This window comes from Vulpes lagopus, chromosome 7 (genome assembly GCF_018345385.1).
Source record: "Vulpes lagopus strain Blue_001 chromosome 7, ASM1834538v1, whole genome shotgun sequence".
In the NCBI taxonomy this organism is placed as follows: domain Eukaryota; kingdom Metazoa; phylum Chordata; class Mammalia; order Carnivora; family Canidae; genus Vulpes; species Vulpes lagopus.
The window spans coordinates 55711382-55728506 of NC_054830.1; the positions used below are offsets into that span (position 1 = coordinate 55711382).

Sequence of the window (17125 nt, forward strand, 5' to 3'; positions counted from 1 at the left end):
CCCATCAACAGGATTCTTTGCTTGCGGATCTTTCTAGCCTGACACCACCACCCTTCTACTCCCTACCCCTAACCAATTAGAGTCCCCCTGGCCTTCTTCTCTGTCCCCTTCTGCTTCAAGGACCCTCTTGACCAAAAGTACATGTCTTACAATGGAATAACTCCCTCCCCTAGCCCGAAGCCCAGGGTACCCCCGTGGGTACAAGTGCCCCCTGTCACTGCCTCTCCAAGTCTCCCCCCTTCTCCTGTCTTTCCATGCCCACCCCTCCTGCAAGACCACTGAGGAGATGCCTATCACCTCGTTTCCAGTTCTCAGCCAAGAACCCTCCTGCCCTCCCTCCCCCACCTGTGCCCTGGCATGTGCCTGGAAGTGCCAAGGATTCCCCATCCCTGAAAGTGCTCAACAGTGAGGCCCATGGGCTAGTCTGCCAGGCCTCTCCAGGCTGCCCTTCCAGAAACTCCCAGCCCCTTCCTGCCTGGCTTCCTGCCCAAACCCTTCCTGGAAACTGGGCCCACCCTGCCCCCAGCCCAGGGCGCCAACATTTCCATGGGGTAATTCAGCCAGCCCTCCCCGGGCAGGGCCCCTCCTTTCACTTACAATATTGAAAGTTTGGAAAACAACTTAGGGGATGGGAGGGAGAGTCCAGGCCAGCACCCCCTCCTTCTGTGGTCTCCAAAGAGGGTATGAAAGACAAGGGAAGAAAATTGGGGAGTTTTTATATAAATGTCATCCAAAGGGCACCTGGGTGGCTCAGGGGTTGAGCATCTGCCTTTGGCTCAGGTCAAGATCCCAGGGTCTTGGGATTGAGTCTCACATCTGGCTCCTCGTGGGGAGCCTGCCTCTCCCTCTGCCTGTGTCTCTGCCTCTCTCTCTGTGTCTCTCATGAATAAATAAATAAAATCTTAAAAAAAAGTCATCTAAAATGAGGAATTAGTGAAGCTTTATTTATACATGAAATGTGAATAGTGTTGCAAAATATGTAAAATAAACAAAGATATTGGGATGCTTGCTCAAAAGTGTTTTACTATTAGGTGCAGGATCCACAGTTTGGTGACTATCAACTAAGGCTGTTTCTGCTCAGTCCACACCCTGAACCTGTGTCCCTCTGCTGGGAGACATGGTCTTCATGGAAGTAAAACTCTAGGGCCAGACTGGTTATCAAGAGAGGTGGGTGGGGCTGGCAATTGCTGCTGGGGAACTGCCATGTTGTGGTGTGTGTGTGAGGGGGGTGTTCAGGTCAGGAAAAGGTTGGGCAAGGTCCTGGGAAGATGCCAGAATGACTGGAATGATGGTTCTAGGTATGGAGGATTTTATTTGCTTACTTGATGAGAAAGGGGTCAAGTTATCCCTTCCCTTGTAAAACAAATGGAACCCTGGCTTGACTTTCATAGTTTATTGTGTTCAACAGGATCACTTCACTGCATTCAACAGAAACTCAACTCAATGCCTTAAGGAAAAAAGATAAATTATTGATTTATGTAATTGAAAACTCTTCCAGTTTCAGGAATGGCTGGCTCCAGGGCTTCTGTGTGGGCTTCTTTCCCTGGAGGCTTTCTCCTTATGCTAGCCAGATAGTTCTAGAAGTTTAGGCTCATCATTAACAAGTTCAACAATTTCATTGGTATGAGAACTTCCTTTTCCTATTAGTTCCAGGGGAAAAAAACCCCAATAACACAAGGTTGACTGACCTTGTGGTCATATGCCCACCTCTGAACAATCATGTGGATTGCGATTGGCCAGCCATGGATCACATGATATAGTATTGGCGCTGCTGTGAGGGGTGACATCAGCTGCTCTCCCCCTTCGATAGAGATTCTCTCCCCCCCACCAAGAGATTCTCCTTGGAAAAGTCTATTCTGCACGCAAGGGGAAATAGAACTGGCTATGTCCCCACATTTACATAGCTGACTATATGGATGTCTGGTTGTTATAGCATATTTCCAACAACTATGCATTTATTTTTTCTCTAGGAAATCAGGGGGAGGAATATATCCCTCTCAGCCAACAACATGTTTGTGGCAGCAGAGGGGGGTTTGATGGGGCCTCTGCAGAGAGCTAAGTACAGGACTCAGGCCAGGTATCCATGGCTTGGGTGCTAAGGTGGTGGGGCAGCTTGGTCCTCCCTTGGTGTCCTGGTCCTGGGATCTAGGGACTGCAGAGGTGAGAAAATGAGTGACAGACAAGTGTGCAAACCAGTAGGGAGGCTTTCCTATTACTTCGATTTGGGTTCAAATATGAGCTCGGTTACTCTATCATAGGTGACTTTGAGGAAGTGACTTCATCTCTTTGAGCCTTGGTTTTATCCCCTATAAAATGGAGTATTCCCTTCACCCAAGGGGACTTTGAGGAGTGAGAGAAATGATATATCTATAGTGCAGAGCACAGCCCCAGGCACACAGTAGGGCTGGTGACTAAGGTGATTATTATTGTAGGTTCTGGGCGTTAGGAATGTGTGATGGTGGAGTAGAGGGGTCTGGCCAAGGTGTGAGGGCTGTCTTGCTCCTGTTGGGTTGGTTTGGGTTATAGCTGTGGCTGGCCTGAGTCAACAGGTGGGAGGCCTCTGATGATATGGCTTAAAGGCTCTGAAATTCAAGGCCAAGGGGTAGGAGCTGGCATCAGGAGCTCCTGCCTCGGATTCCTTTCCTGTTGCTGCAAAAAGTCCATCCTCATAAAGCCCCTCAGCATAAGTGCATATGAAGGACTGGTGCTCAACATCTGTGTCACCACCTTCTGGCATCCTTTCCAATACTGTCGAGGTTGGGAAGCAAGAAAAAAACCTTTTCCAAACTCCTTTGCAGCTAGAGCTCTGGGAATGATTGAAATTTCAGCAAATACTCATCTGGCCCCTAAAAATGACCCCTGGGGCAGAGGGTCCACAGGACATTTTCTCGATCAGATCTTTGAGTAATACATTGGTGAGGGGAACATCAGAATTTTGAAAGTAAAGGCTATTCTCTGCAGGATAGTGATGACAGTGGGGGATGTTCCCATTGAAATGAGCTCCCTGCATGGATTGTAGAAATGGCCACAAAAATTCTTCCTGTTGTATCCACAGAAATCTGCAGTTCTTCCCAGGTGGAGTCCGGTTCTCCACATCTTGTATCTGGATACAATATCTCCAATATTTAATCTGCTTTGGACAATGGAACAGTAACAAGGGTGACCCAAGCCAAAGTTGAAAAATATTTGCACTCTGGAGCTTGTCTGCCCTTTCCTCCTGCTTTGGAACCTGGCCTCTGGTTAAGAATTCTGGGCTAGGCTGCTGGATGATGAGAGACACGTGGCCCACTTGTCCTTGTCTCTCTGGCCAACAGCCAGCCAATTGCCAGATATGTGAGTGAGGATGTCCTAGGTCATTCGGCTACCAGCTGACTACAGGCACATGAAAGGCTCAGCGAGCCCACTCAGACCACAAGGACTACTCAGCTGATCACAGAATTGTGAGCAAAGTGACAGGTTGGTGTTTAAGCCACTAAGTTTTGGGGAAGTTGACTGATTCAAGGAAGCAGGAGAGTATGGGTGGTGATACCTAACCACCAGAGATAAGGCGGGAAGCTGGGCAAGAGCAATGAGCAGGATGCTTGGCCCACGGAAATCTTCAGTGGTAGCGAAGTGATCATGGTGTCCCTGAACTAAAATACATGCGCAGCTTAGTAGTCCTATTTGATCTGCATGCCTCAAATTCTGATATGTCATATTTTCATTTCTGTTATTCAAATATCTTCTAATTTCCTTTGTAGTTTCTTCTTTGACTCCTGGGTTATTTGCAAGTGTGTTGTTTAGTTAATTACTGACTTCTAATTTAATTCTTTTGTGGGCAGAGGGAATATTTGAATCCTTGTAAATATATTAAGACTTGTATCATGTAGAAAACCGTTTGTTTCGGTGAGTGTTCCATGTGTACTAGGAAAAACTGTGTATTTAGATATCCTTTGTATGGGGATCCCTGGGTGGCTTAGTGGTTTAGCGCCTGCCTTTGGCCTGGAGTGTGATCCTGGAGTCCCAGGATCGAGTCCCACATCGGGCTCCCTGCATGGAGCCTGCTTCTCCCTCTGCCTGTGTCTCTGCCTCAGTGTGTGTGTGTGTGTCTCATGAATAAATAAATAAAATTCTAAAAAATAGATATCCTTGTGTATAATGTTCTAAAAATATTAATTAGGTCAATTTGGTAATGTCATTCAAGTCTTTTATATAAGGAGGTGTAATGTTTTTGGCCTTGCAGGCTGTACCATCCCTGTTGCAACTACTCGACTTTGCCATCATAACAAAGCAGTCATCAACCGTATGTAAATAAATGTGCATGGCTATATTCCAAGAAAACTTTATTTACAAAAACAAGACTGATCTGTTTGTTGACCCCTGCTCCATATCCTTACTGATTTTTTGTCTACTTTGTTCTATCAGTTATTGAGAGAAGTGTGTTGAAATCTCCAACCGTAACCATGGATTTGTCTATTTCTCCTTTTAGGTCATCAGTTTTTGCTTCATGTATTTTGAAGCTATGTATTGACATTTAGGATTTTTAGGTATCAATTAACCCCTTTGTCATTATGAAGGGATCTTTTAAATTTCTTGTGATAGTCCTTGTTCTGAAATATACTTTATGTGATATTAATATTACCACCCACCCAGCTTTTTATTTATTTTTATTTTTATTTATTTATGATAGTCACACACACACACACACAGAGAGAGAGAGAGGCAGAGACACAGGCAGAGGGAGAAGCAGGCTCCATGCACCGGGAGCCTGATGTGGGACTTGATCCCGGGTCTCCAGGATCGTGCCCTGGGCCAAAGGCAGGCGCCAAACCGCTGCGCCACCCAGGGATCCCCCCCACCCAGCTTTTTAAAAAAGTGTGTATGAGTGTTTGTGTGTGTGTGTGTGTGTGTATTTCCATTTTTTTACTTTTCATCTATTGGTAACCTTTATATATATATTTATTTATTCATGAGAGACACAGAGAGAAACATAAAGGGAGAAGCAGGCTTCTTATTGAGCCTGATGTGAGACTCAGTCCTGGGACCTCCAGATCATGACCTGAGCCAAAGGCAGATGCTCAACCACTGAGCCAACAGGCACCCCAGTAGCCTTTATATTTAAAGTGAGTTTCTTAGGTCTTGTGTTTTTATCCAATCTGACAATCTGCCTTCTAATTAGAATGTTAAGCATTTACACTTAATATGATTATTGACATGGCTGAATTTAATCTAACATATTTTAGTTGATTTCTGTCTCATCTGTTCTTCATTCACTTATCTACTTTTCCTGCTTTCTTTTTCTTTTGCAGTGTCTAATGTGCTGTTAATCCTATTTAGGGTATTGTTCATTTGTGGAAGTTTGATTTTAGTTTTTTTTTTTTTTTAAAGATTTTATTTATTTGTTTATTTGAGAGAGAGAACATGAGCAGGGGAAGGGGCAGAGGGAGGGAGAAAGAGAGAGAGAGAGAGAGAGAGAGGGAGAGAATCTTCAAGCAGAGTCAGAGCTGGGTGCAAAGCTCGATGCGGGGCTTGATCTCACAACTGTGAGATCATGACCTAAGCTGAAATCAAGAGTCAGGAGCACCTAGGTAGCTCAGTTGGTTAAGTGTCTGCCTTCAGCTCAGGTCATGATCTCAGGGTTCTGGGATGGAGCCCTGCATCTGGCTCCCTTGCTAGTGGGGAGTCTACCTCTCCCTCTCCTTCTGCTTCTCCTCCCTGCTCATGTGCATATATGCTCTCTTTCTCTCTCAAATAAATTTAAAAAACCCAGAAATTAAAAGTGAGATGCTTAACTGACTGTGCCACCCAGGAGTCCTGACTTTGGCCCTTTTTAATTTTTTTTTTTTTTTTATGACAGTCACACAGAGAGAGAGAGGCAGAGACACAGGCAGAGGGAGAAGCAGGCTCCATGCACTGGGAGCCCGATGTGGGATTCGATCCCGGGTCTCCAGGATCGCGCCCTGGGCCAAAGGCAGGCGCCAAACCGCTGCGCCACCCAGGAATCCCCTTTGGCCCTTTTTAATATCAATTTCTATCTTCATCATGTTCATGTTCTCCTCTCCCGTCTTGAATATATTGAGTATGTTTATAGTAGTTAACTATTATAAATATCCTATTAATACCATTGTCTAACCATTTTGTCACCTGTTTTATTTCTGGGTCTGTTTTTATTGATTACTTTTTCTCCTTTATTTATTTATTTTTTACTTCTTTGTGTGCCTGCTAATTTTTGTTTGGACGACAGGCATTGTAAATATTATGTTCTTGATTGCTTGATTTTATTTGTTTTGTATTTCTTTAAATATTTTTGGGCCTTGTTCTGGGATGGAATTTAGTTCTTTTGAGGCATGCTTTTAAGCTTTGTTAAGTTCAGGACAGACTTTAAGGCTAATTAGGCTCCATTACTGAGTTGGGAGAACTTTCCACTCTGGCTGGTGGGAACACAATCTGTGTATATGTGATTAGGAGAAAAATAATGGTCTGAATAGAAGAACAGAAATAAGAAAAAATGATATTCCAGTTATCTATGGCTGGGTAACAACCTATCCTAAAATAAGGTAATGTGAAACAACTTCTACTATGCTAATGGATGCTACGGGACATCCATTTGGACATTTGGACAAGCACAGTGGTTCCTTTATGCTTCCAACTATCTAGACCCTCAATTGGGATGACTTGAATGGCTGGGGGTAACTTGAACAACTTCCGGGCTAGAACAATTGGGATTGGAGGATCCATTTCCCAGAGGGTCTTTTCATTCATGCATCTTGCACCTGGGTTGGAAGGACTGAAGTATGGGCTCAGGTATGATTGTCTGCTAGATCATCTACATGTGGCCTCTCCAGTGTGGCAGAGGGATAGTTGAACTTCTTAGGATGGTTGGACTTCTTACATGGTGGCTCAGAGCTCTGGGACCAAGGGTTTCAGCAATAAGATGGAAAGCTGCATAACCTTGTATGAACTAGCACTGAAGGCTCTATAGTATCATTTGTACCATATGCTATTAATAGAACTGGTCAAAAGCCCCCCCATTTTCTTTTTTTTAAAGATTTTATCTATTTATTCTTGAGAGAACCAGAAAGAGAGAGGCAGAGATATAGGTAGAGGAAAAAGCAGGCTGCATTCAGGGAGCCCAATGTGGGACTTGATCCTGGAACTCTAGAATCATGCCCTGAACCAAAGGCAGAAGCTTAACCACTGAGCTGCCCAGGTGTTCCAAAAGCCTTCCCATTTTCAAAGGGAAAGGGTTTAAGGGGGGAAAGGGTCAGAGAATATGCACTCATTTTTTAAAACCACAACAAATGTTATCTTGGACCAGAGGTAGAGATGGATGATTAACAGTGTTAGATGATGTTATATGAATAGGTACATTGAGGGAAGAAGAACAAATTGTTGAATTCATCACCATGGTAATTCTCTCAAGGGCTAATAAGGCAATGGGAAGTGGGAGAGCCAAAATAGCCAGTGTAGACTGCAGGAATGCTGCACATAGACTTCCTAAAGTAGGTAGACCAGCAGAATAGAGATCTGCAACAAATACCTTTTAGGAACTTCTGTAAAGAGTTGTCTGCACTTCTGTCTTCCACTTCTTTACTACCTGCTCACTCCCTGAACCTTAGAAATCTGGCTTCTGCCTCCAGAAGGATATAGATTGGATATAGAGATTACTTGAGAGACTTCTCTGGGAAGAACCTCTATCATTTGCTTGGGCCTTCTGACATGTCGATTCCTTCCTTTTCCTTTGATTTTTTTCTATCCCTTGTGCTCTCCTGTACAAGAAATAGAAAAGTGTCTTCCAAGGATCTTCTCTTGTTCCTCTTCTCTTTTGACTTCTTATCCACTCTCATGGTTTCAGTTCTCACTTTTTTGTTGATAACTTTCAAACCTCTCTTTCCCCACCTAGCTTCTCTCTTGCACTTTAGACCTCAGTATGGCATTGCCTCCTGGACATTAGAATGTCACACAGGCATTTTAAATTCAGAATATCCAATATTGAATTCATTATCTCCACTTTTCATCATATGGTTCCTCTTCCTGGATCCCTGTCTCTGTGAAGGAGCCCACCAAACGTGAAATTGCTAGATCTAGAAACCTTTATATTGTCCTGATCTCTTCCCTCTTCTCACATCCAATCAACCAATCAATGGATTTTATTGATCTTACCTCCTACATGGTTCTTCCACTCACATCTTTCTCTCCATCTTCACTGTTAACCACTGCAGTTTGAATTTCTATCAATGGTTGATTATATTGTTCCAGACCAACCCTTCCTCTGAGAATAACTAGAAAATATGAGCTAAATATCTAAATATCTAAAAACCATATCTCTGAAGAGTTACCATAGCAATGAGGGATTGTGGAATTAAAATATGGGTGAGAAGGGACACCCAGGGAAGTCTATCTGGTTTGGCTCTATTTCCTTCTCAAGGCAATTATTGAATCTCCCAGAGGCTGAGGCCAGAGGCCAGACCTATTTTAGGGCAAGTAGTTAAATTCTTTACTACACATTGTTTCCTTCAAAGAAGACTGCTTTTGATTGGATCAATATGTGGAGCAATTATGCCCCAACGCATTGATGAAAACAGTAAAACAATCAACCCCAATTAGTGAAGCTTAACAGCTGGATAGGGAAAGAAACAATCAAGATGAGATCTGCCCAAATCATTTTTATCCCAGGGTGACTGTAGGCATACTCAAGGCTGCAACCTCTGAGGAGCAACATCAGAGGCTGCACACTGCAGGATGGTAGTGAGAGATGACTTCACTAATATACCCAGCCTAACACTAAAACAAACAAACAAACAAACAAACAAAGAAACAAATAAATAACAATATCAAATCTGGTATAGGAGACCAGTGCCAGAGAAACCAGTATCCAGAATTGCTGTAATATATCATCTAAAATGTCAAGTTTCCAACAAAATATTATGAGTCATGCAAAGAAACAAGAAAGTATGCCCCATACACCAGGAAAAAGGAAGGCAACAGAAACTACCTGTGAAAGTCATCAGACTTGGATTTAACAAAGATTTCAAAGTGGCCATTATAAATATGTTCATGAGATTAAAGAAAACCATGATTAAAGAAATAAAGAAAAGTATAATGATAATATTGCATTAAGTAGAGGCTATCAATAAAAAGAAATAATTTTTTAAAAAAATAAATGAAAATTCTGGAGTAAAAGAGTAAAATTCCAGAGAAAAGGATGAAAGATGAAAAAATTCATCTAGAAGAATTCAATAGTAGATTTGAACTTGCAGAAGAAAGAATTAGTGAACATGAGGATAGATTGATATATATAATGTGATCTAATGGGGAGAAAAAAGAATGAAGAAAAATAAACAGAGCCTGAGAGAATCCATGTAAGCACACCAACATGCATTTAATGGGAGTACCAGAGATACCTTGGTGGCTCAGTGGTTGAGCATCTGCCTTAGGCTCAGGGCATGATCCCAGGGTCCTGGGATTGAGTCCTGCATTGGGCTCCATGTAAGGAGCCTGCTTCTCCCTCTGCCTGTGTCTCTGCCTCTCTCTCTGTGTGTCTCTCATCAATCAATAAATAAAATCTTAAAAATAATGGTAGTACCAGAGGGCAGAGGAGAGAAAAAAGAGCAGAAAAAATATTTGAAGAAGTAATGATTGAGAACTTCCCATATTATTGAAAATATATTAATTTACATGTCTGGAAAGCTTAACAAATTCCAAGTAGGAAAATGAAAAGAGATCTACAAACAGACACATTAAACCGTAAAAATGTCAAAAGTCAAAGACAAGGATGGGGTGTCTGCCTGGCTTAGTCAGAAGAGTGTGCAACTCTTGATCTCAGAGTCACAAGTTTGAGCCATATTGGATATAGAGAGCCATATATCCATATTGGATATAGAGATTATTTGAAAAATAAACTTAAAAAAAGTCAAAGACAAGGAGAAAGTAGCAAGAGAAAAATGGCATCGCTTACAAAGGAATCCTAGTAAGATTAACAGCTGATTTCTCATCAGACAACGGAGGTCAGAAGGCAGTGGGATAACACGTTCAAACTGATCAGAGAAAATTTTTTCCAAGAATCCTATATCCAGCAAAGGTATCTTTTGAAAGCAAAAATGAGGTAAAGACATTATCAAAGGGCAGCCTGGGTGGCTAAGTGGTTTAGCGCCGCCTTCAGCCCAGGGCCTGATCCTGGAGACCCAGGATTGAGTCCCACGTAGGGCTCCCTACATGGAGCCTGCTTCTCCATCTGCCTCTCTCTCTCTCTCTCTCTCTCTCTCCCTCATTAAATAAATAAATAAATAGATAGATAGATAAATAAATAAAAACAAAAAAGACATTGTCAGATAAATGAAAACAGATTTTTTTGCCAGTCAACCTGCCTTACAAGAAATACCTAAGGAGGTTCTTGAGGCTGAAATCAAATTTCTCTGGACACTATTTTGAATCCACACACAAAAACCAGGATCACTGACAAAGATAATCATGTAATTATAAGAAAGAGTATAAATACATATTTTTTCTTTTTCTTCTCTTATGTGATTTAAAGAGCAATTGTATAAAACAGTATGTATATAATAATGTGTTGTTGGGCCTATACCACCTTAAAATGTAATATATAGCACAAAGGAGATGGGTGGAACAGAGCTGTATTGGGGATAAGGAAATGACTCCAGTTAGTAACTTAATTCACATGAACAAATGAAGGGAGCCAGAAATGATAAATAAGAAGAGCAATTTAGCTAAACCTATAAATATATATTTGATCTTTCTTCTCAGTTTCTTTAAGAGACATGAAATTATATAAAGTAATAATTATAATAATGTAAGGTTAAGTTTAGAACATTTACAGAAATAATATGTAACATAATGACAAAAAAAGGATGAAAATGGAATAGGATTATATAGAAGTAACATTTCTATATCTCACTAGAGTTAGGTTAGTATAAATCAAAAGCTGATGATAAGTCTTAGAGCAACCACTAAGGAAATACCTCAAGAAAATATAGTAAAAATGTCACTAAAGAAATTTAGATGTTACCTTAGGAAATATTGTTAATGCAAACAAAAGCAGGAAGAATACAGGAACAAAAAGACAGGAGACACATAGAAGCAAAAAGTAAAATGATAGATGTGAATCTAACTATATTAATGAATTAAACAATCCAGTAAAAGCAGAGATTATCAGATCGAATAAAAAAAACAAGTTTCAACTCTATGCTGTTTACAGGAGACACACTTTAGATTAAAAAATACAGACAGATTGAAAGAACAAGGATAGAAAAAGAAGTATCATACAGACAGCAACCACAAGAAATCTTCACTGGCTATACCAATATCAGACAAAATGGACTCAGAACAAAAGAAGTTTCTAAAGATAAAGAAGGACATTTTATAATGATAAAAGGGTCAATCCATCAGGAAGATATAATAATTATAAACATATATGTACTCACAAACAGAGCATCAAAACACATGAAACAAACACTGACATAACTGGAGTTGTAAACAATTCAACAGTCATGGTTAGAGATTTCAATACCCCACTAACAGTAGTGGATAAAAGAACCAGGCAGGAGATAAAAAATCCAGAAGACAACACTATAAAACAATTAAACCTAAGACACATCTATAGAATACTCCAAAAAAATACACATTCTTCTCAAGTGCACATGAATGTTTTTCAGGAGAGCCCATATGCTAGACCATAAAACAAACTTCAGTAAATTTTAAAGGATAAAAATAACACAAGGTAAGCTCTCTGGCCAAAATGGAATGAAGTTAGGGATCAATAACAGAAAATAATTTAAGAAAATAATTTAAGTTTTAGTGTTAGGCTACAAATATGTGGAATTTAAACAACATTCTCCTAAATCACCAATGGGACAAAGAAGAAATCGAAGAGAAATCAGAAAATGCTTTTCAGTGAATGAAAACAAAGACACAGCATATCAAAACAGCCAAAGTAGTCTTAGAGGGAAATATACATATTCAATAAAGAAGGAAGATCTCAAATCAATAACCGAACTGTCCACCTTAAGATCTGGGAAAATAAAGGCAAATTAAACCTAAAGGAAGAAAAAGGAATGACATAGTGAAGATTAAAGTAGAAATTAAGAAAATATAAAATAGGAAAACAATAGAGACCAGCAGCAAAACCAAAAGCTGATTCTTTGTGCACTGCTGGGGATTTACCCCAAAGATGCAGATGCAATGAAACTCCGGGACACCTGCACCCCGATGTTTCTAGCAGCAATGTCCACAATAGCCAAACTGTGGAAGGAGCCTCGGTGTCCATCGAAAGATGAATGGATAAAGATGTGGTTTATGTATACAATGGAATATTCCTCAGCCATTAGAAATGACAAATACCCACCATTTGCTTCAACATGGATGGAACTGGAGGGTATTATGCTGAGTGAAGTAAGTCAATCGGAGAAGGACAAACATTATATGACCTCATTCATTTGGGGAATATAAATAATAGTGAAAGGGAATAGAAGGGAAGGGAGAAGAAATGTGTGGGAAATATCAGAAAGGGAGACAGAACATGAAGATTCCTAACTCTGGGAAATGAACTAGGGGTGGTGGAAGGGGAGGAGGGCGGGGGGGTGGGGGTGACTGGGTGGCGGGCACTGAGGGGGGCACTTGACGGGATGAGCACTGGGTGTTATTCTGTATGTTGGCAAATTGAACACCAATAAAAAATAAATTTATTATTAAAAAAAAGAAGATCAAGAAAATTGGCAAACTTTTAGCTAGATTAACCAAGAAAAAAATGAGAGAAGACTCAAATGACTAGAATCAGAAATGAAAGAGACATTACTACTGACCTTACAAAAATAAAAAGAATTATAAAAGCATACTATGAACAGTTTCATGTTAATAAATTAGACAACTTAGATGAAATGAACAAATTCCTAGAAAGACAAAAAGCACCAAAAGTGGCTCAAGAAGGAATAGACAATCTGAATAGATCTCTAATAAGTGAAGAGATTGAATTAGTAATTAAAACAACTACTCACAAGGAAAGCAGCCAGGGCAAGACGGTTTCACTGGTGAATTCTAGCAAACATTTATAAAATTAATACCTATTCCTGGGCAGCCCAGGTGGCTCAGCAGTTTAGCAGCACCTTCAGCCCAGGGCCTGATCCTGGAGACCCAGGATCAAGACCCACGTTGGGCTCCCTGCATAGAGCCTGCTTCTCCCTCTGCCTGTGTCTTTGCCTCTCTCTCTCTCTCTCTCTCTCTCTCTCTCTGTGTGTGTGTGTGTGTGTCTCATGAATAAACAAATAAAATCTTTAAAAAATAGTAATAATAATACCTGCTCCTCACAAATTCTCCCCAAAAATAGAGGAAGAGGAAATACTCTCCAACTCACTCTATGAGACCAGCATAATATCAAAATGAAAAACATCACATGGAAAGAAAACTACAGATCAATATTTCTTATGAATATCAATGCAAAGCTCCTAAGCTAAATGCTAGCAAACAGAATCCAGCAACATATATAAAAGAATTATGTACCATGATCATGTGGGATTTATGTGACATTGCAAATTTGATTTAACACCCAAAAATCTAACATAATACAACTTGTCAATAGAATGAGGGATAAAATACAATAATCTCAATAGATACACAGAAATAACTTGATAAAATGCAACACTCTTTTATGATAAAAACACTAAAATCTTGTAATAGAAAGGAACTTCCTCAACCTGATAAAGAGCATCTACAAAAACCCCATCACTAACATAATACTTAATAATGAAAGACTGGATACTTTCCCTCTAGGAATAAGAACAAGACAAGAATGCCCACTGATGCCACTTCTATTCAACATTGTTTTAGAGGTTCTAGCCAGAGCAATTAAATAATTAAAAGAAATAAAATAGGGACGCCTGGGTGGCTCAGCAGTTGAGCACCTACTTTTGGGCTCCTGGAGTCCCGGGATCAAGTCCCACATCGGGATCCTTGCATGGCGCCTCCTTCTCCCTTTGCTCGTGTCTCTGTTTCTCTCTCTGTCTCTGTCTCTGTCTCTGTCTCTCATGAATAAATAAATAAAATCTTAAGAAAAAAAGAAGGAAGATACATTCATATTGGAAAGGAAGAAGTAAAATTATTTCTATTCACAGACATGAGGGATCCCTGAGTGGCTCAGCGGGTTTAGCGCCTGCCTTCATCCCGGGGCATGATCCTGGAGACCCAGGATTGAGTCCCACATCAGGCTTCCTACATGAAGCCTCTTCTCCCTCTGCGCATGTCTCTGCCTTTCTTGCACTCTAAATAATAGACAAAATCTTTTAAAAATATATTCACAGATATGATATTTTATATAGAAAATCCTAAGGAAACCACTAAAAGACTATTAGAGATAATAAATTCAGCATGGTTGCAGGATATGAGATTAATATACAACATCAATTGTATTTCTATACACTTGCAAAGAACAATATGAAAATGTAATTAAGAAAACAATTCAATTGACAATAGTACCAAAAAGAATAAAATACTTATATTAAATTTAACAAAAGAAGTATAAAATTTATATCTTGAAAACTACAAAACTTTGTTGAAAGAAAATAAGTAAATTCCAAATAAATGGAAAGACATTTCATATTCATGGATTGGAAGACTTAATATTACTTAGATGATAGTACTCTCCAAATTGACCTACAGATTCAATTCAATCTGCATAAGAATCACAGATGACTTCCTAGTATAAATTTAAAAACTGATCCTAAAATTCAAATGGAATTGCAAGACACCAAGATTAGCCAAAACAATCCTGAAAGGTAAGAACAAAGTAGGACTCATATTTTCCTATCTGAAAACTTACTACAAAGCAATAGTAATCAAGACAGTGTAGTAGTGGCATGAGGACAGGCACATGTGGAGCAGTGGAATAGAATTGAGAGTCTAGAACTGAACCCATGTGTCTATGGCTAATTGATTTTGGACAGTGTTACCAAGATGGAAAAAGAATGGTCTTTTCAACAAATGGTACTAAACAACTGGATAGCTGCACGTCAAAGCATGAATTTGGACCCTTATATCACAACACACATAAAAACCAAAACAAAATCAATCAAGAACCCAAATATAAGATCTAAAACAACAAAACTATTAGAAGAAATGCCTGGATAAATCTTAATGGCTCCATATTTGGCAATAGATTCTAAGATAGCACACCAAGAACAGGAGCAATGGTGGAAACAAAAACAATTTATATTGAACTCATCAAAATTAAAAATTTTTATGCTTTGAAGGACACTATCAGGAAAATGAAAAAACAACCCACAGAATGGGAGAAAATATTTACAAATCATGTATGTGATAAGGAATTTGTATCTGGAATACATAACGAAATCTTAAACATGGTAATAAAAAGACAATCCATTAAAAAGAATCGTTAAAAGATTTAAGTGGGCATTTTCCTAAAGAAGATATACTAATGTCCAATAAACATGTGGAAAGATGCTCAACGGTCATTAGTCACCAGGGAAATGCAAATTAAAATGACAGGATACCACCTCACACCCATTAGGATGGCTCTAAAAAAACAAGTCGGGCGGGGGATCCCTGGGTGGCTCAGCGGTTTAGCGCCTGCCTTTGGCCCAGGGTGCGATCCTGGAGTCCCGGATCGAGTCCCGGATCGAGTCCCGGATCGAGTCCCGGATCGAGTCCCGGATCGAGGCCCGGATCGAGGCCCGGATCGAGGCCCACGTTGGGCTCCTGGCATGGAGCCTGCTTCTCCCTCCTCCTGTGTCTCTGCCTCTCTCTCTCTCTATGTCTATCATAAATAAATAAATAAATAAATAAATAAATAAATAAATAAATAAACCTTAAAAAAAAAAAAAAAAACCAAGTCGGGCAATAGCATGTGAAGTGGAAACCCTCATATACTGGTGGTGTGCATATAAAATGAAGCAGCCACTTTGAAAAACAGTCTAACAGTTCTTCGAATGGTTAAATACCATATGACTCAGAAATTCTTCTCTTAGGTATCTACCCAAGAGAAATGAAAATACTTATTCACACAAAAACTTGAATACAAATGTTTATAGAAGCACTATTTATAATAGCCAAAGGGAAGAAATAATTCAAGTATTCATTAACTGATGAATGAATAAATAAAATGTGGTCTATCCATACAATGGAATAGTATTCAACCACAAAAAAGAATGAAGTACTGATACATGTTACAACACAAATGCACCTCGAAAACATTTGTGCTAAGTGAAAGAAAGCATTCATAAAGACCATACATAATACAGTTCCATTTATATCAAATATCCAAATAGGCAAATCTATGGAGACAGTAGATTAGTGGTTGTTTAGCGCTGAGGGAAGTAGGAGTAATAAGAGAGGTGATAGCTAAAGTGTATGGGGTTTCTTTAGGGCCTGTGAAAATGTCCTAAAATTGACTATTGATAATTGCATGTATCTGTGAATATTCTAAAAAACATGGAATTTTACACTTTGAATGGGTGAACTGTGTGATATGTGAATTATATCTCAATTGAACTGCTGTTAAAAATAAGAATGAACCAGAAACAGACCATCCTTCAGAGGGACTGATGGTTAGATTAAGATGATCTGGGGTTGGAATGTCCCTAGCTATTCTCCAGAAGAATAATGTCATCCAGAACTTTATATTATCTATGATTTTTCACGTACAACATCTGACACTCATCCTATGCATCCCCTAATAACTTGTCCAACATCTGTAAGCAAATTATTTCACTGTGTTGTTTGCAAGTTTTGCACAAATTAGGATTTAACTTGTGACAGAGCTTCAGTCCTATCTAACCCTTCCAAAACAAAACATAAATATATTATTTTTTCACTTATTTTTAAAAAAGATGTTATTTAATTGAGAGAGAGAACGAGAGAGAGAGCACAAGCAGTGAGCAAATGGAGAGTGAGATGCAGGCTCCCCGCTGAGTGGGGACCCTGATGTGGGGCTCCATCTAAGTATCCTGAAATCATGACCCTAGTGGAGGGCAGACGCTTAATGGACTGAGCCATCCAGACACTCATTTTCTCACTTATTTTTAAAGTAAATATTGAAGTTGTAATATAACATATATACAGAAAAGTGGATGACTTCTAAGTGTACATCTTTTTTTTTTTTTAATTTTGAAAAGAGAGAAGG

General features: G+C 39.7%; 1 protein-coding gene across 2 annotated transcripts in view; it reads left to right on the forward strand.

Annotated features, from left to right (window-relative positions):
• The first annotated feature begins 3355 nt into the window (after positions 1–3355).
• GATA2 (GATA binding protein 2) overlaps positions 3356–17125 on the forward strand; it is a 73483-nt gene continuing 59713 nt past the window's right edge. The window contains exons 1-2 of one of the 2 annotated variants that reach the window (XM_041761233.1): positions 3411–3456; positions 4223–4282. The gene's annotated coding sequence lies outside the window, so the exon portion shown is untranslated. Of the gene's footprint in view, positions 3457–4222; positions 4283–17125 lie in introns of both variants that reach the window. The other variant, XM_041761232.1, reaches the window with a different exon arrangement.